Raw genomic sequence first — 2,556 nt, 5'->3', positions numbered from 1 at the left:
TAAGCAGTGAAAAGGTGCAAGAGCACATGCAGGCAATGAAAACTAAAAATTAAGATACTGCGTTACTTGCATGGGCGGGGTTTGAGGTAGCCTAGGTCTTACGAATTTGGCAACTGGTCAAATAGCCTACGTTCTATTTAGATAAAAGCGTATGAAATGTGTACGAATGAAGTCGTACAAATTCGTACGAATTAGCCACCTTGTAAAATATGTACGAATTGCCGTGAGATCTGGTTGGAAATATCCAAAATAAAATGTCCCTCAGACCGTCCAGTTTCAGGCAATCATGACAACATTGACAACATGATTATGGAAGGCAAGCTGGTAAGGTTTATGACCTGTAGGCTACTGTGACCAACCACCTATATAGGGCAATCATGGCAAAACTGAATAAAAACTGCATAAAATCGCTTTGAAAACAGCTGAAGAAAAGCAAAAACTAATGTATATTACTAATTTTAAAGTTTTTGTTTTATGTTTATAGTAACTGGAAGTGACGTCAAATGACGAATTTTGTTGAGGTTGGGGTTGCCATCCAAGTTCAGGTCAAATATCTGTCTTTGAGTCATGTTCCAGAAGTTATTTCCAAGAATGATGTTGGAAAAATCCACATTTCAAGCTGTCTGGAACGCAGCATTGTTCACATATGGTTAATAGAGGAAAGCTATTAGAAACCTGTAAGCCAGGTTTTCCTTCAAAACCATATTTGACATTAGATAGGGTGATGAAATGTACGTTTTCATTTAGCTGACAGAAAAACTCTGTCAAAAAATCTCTGGCTGGTGCATGTTTTCCGTCTGCTATGTCGATGTCTGCACAAATCTTCACATCAGATAAATTATTCTGACAGTTACCACAATATTTTACGGCAACAAAAACACAAGAAGTTTGGATTAGGCTGCTGGTGTAGGCCTTATGCACAGGCCAGCACCAGATTAGCCAAATGTTACTTCATAATTAAAGGAGAGCGGCTGTGGTTTCTGTCAGTGAGGAAAGTTGACTAATATAGTACATTGAATTCAGTGTTAAAAGCGAGATTTTAAAGAGGCTAGTTGAAGTTCTGGTGGAATTTTTTTTTTAAAAGACGAGTGACTGGCAGAGTGTTTATAATTAGAAGACAGTAATGGATCCCATTTATAAAGTGTTCCAGTTAAAAGCAAAATCAGGCATGTAGGAAGTGTATAATGGAGGAGAAGAGGGGGATGGGAAGGGAAAACAGAGATATGTGCAGAACGAGGAAAGAGAAAACAGAAAAGAGGAATGAGGGTATAAGAGAGGCCCGCTGTATTGAGTTAGATGTAATTGCTGTGAGCTCATGTTGGCAATGTAGAGTGACAAGCAAGCCAGAGCTCTCACAGGGCTAAACCCAACTCTCTCTCCCTCTCATATCAGATCTTCCATTCCTCCACTTCTCCTACACACACCAAATGGAGCTCAGTGTCTCACACACACACTCACACAACATTATCATTCAGATCCACTTCAAAAGGATGGAGCACTCTCTGCTCCATTCCCCACACCGCTGTCCTTTAGACTAGAGCATAACAACCAGTTTTAACTCACTTAAATGTGTGTGAAACCAACACCACGTGAGACAGAGAGAACACGGCCAAACTTCCAGAACATGTTGTTCCTTAATGAGGCAGCATTCACATGAGAAGGAATTTATTGGGTTTTACCTCACCGTGGAAAGAATATTCTTTGCCCATATTCCTGACCGTATACGGGTTTCCTCTTCTCTGCAGATACTGTTAGAGCTGTACAAGAAGGCCGAAAAACCCTTTGGATGAATTAACAACAGGTCATGCATGTATGTGTGACAATGTTGAAAATATAGATGGACAGTAGGCCCCATACATGACATTTACTGTTGTCAATAAGAAGAGCAAGCATTTTTTTTCTCTTACATTTTTATCACACAGATGAGCAGAACATATTTAATTCTGTGAAAAATACAGTACAAACTGTCCTTTGACTATTATATATATATATATATATATATATATATATATATATATATATATATATATATATATATATATATATATATATATATATAGTGAGGAAAATAAGTATTTGAACACCCTGCAATTTTGCTGCACGTTCTCCCTCTTAGAAATCATGGAGGGGTTTGAAATTGCCATCGTATGTGCATGGCCACTGTGAGAAACATAATCTAAAAAAAAAATGTATGTATGTTTTTTACAATATCATTTTCACAATGTATGATTTTTTAACAATTTATTTGATGATACAGCTGCAAATAAGTATTTGAACACCTGAGAAAATCAATGTTAATATTTGGTACAGTAGCCTTTGTTTGCAATTACAGAGGTCAATCATTTCCTGTAGTTTCACCAGGTTTGCACACACTGCAGGATGGATTTTGGCCCACTCCTCCACACAGATCTTCTCTAGATCTGTCAGGTTTCTGGCCTGTTGCTGAGTTTGAGCTCCCTCCAAAGTTTCTCTATTAGGTTTAGGTCTGGAGACTGGCTAGGCCACACCTGAACCTTGATATGCTTCTTACAGAGCCACTCCTTGGTTATGCTGGCT

The sequence above is a fragment of the Pseudorasbora parva genome, chromosome 13, assembly GCF_024679245.1.
Source record: "Pseudorasbora parva isolate DD20220531a chromosome 13, ASM2467924v1, whole genome shotgun sequence".
Taxonomy (NCBI): domain Eukaryota; kingdom Metazoa; phylum Chordata; class Actinopteri; order Cypriniformes; family Gobionidae; genus Pseudorasbora; species Pseudorasbora parva.
The sequence above is the reverse complement of the archived record's forward strand: the minus strand, read 5'-3'. Positions refer to the sequence as shown.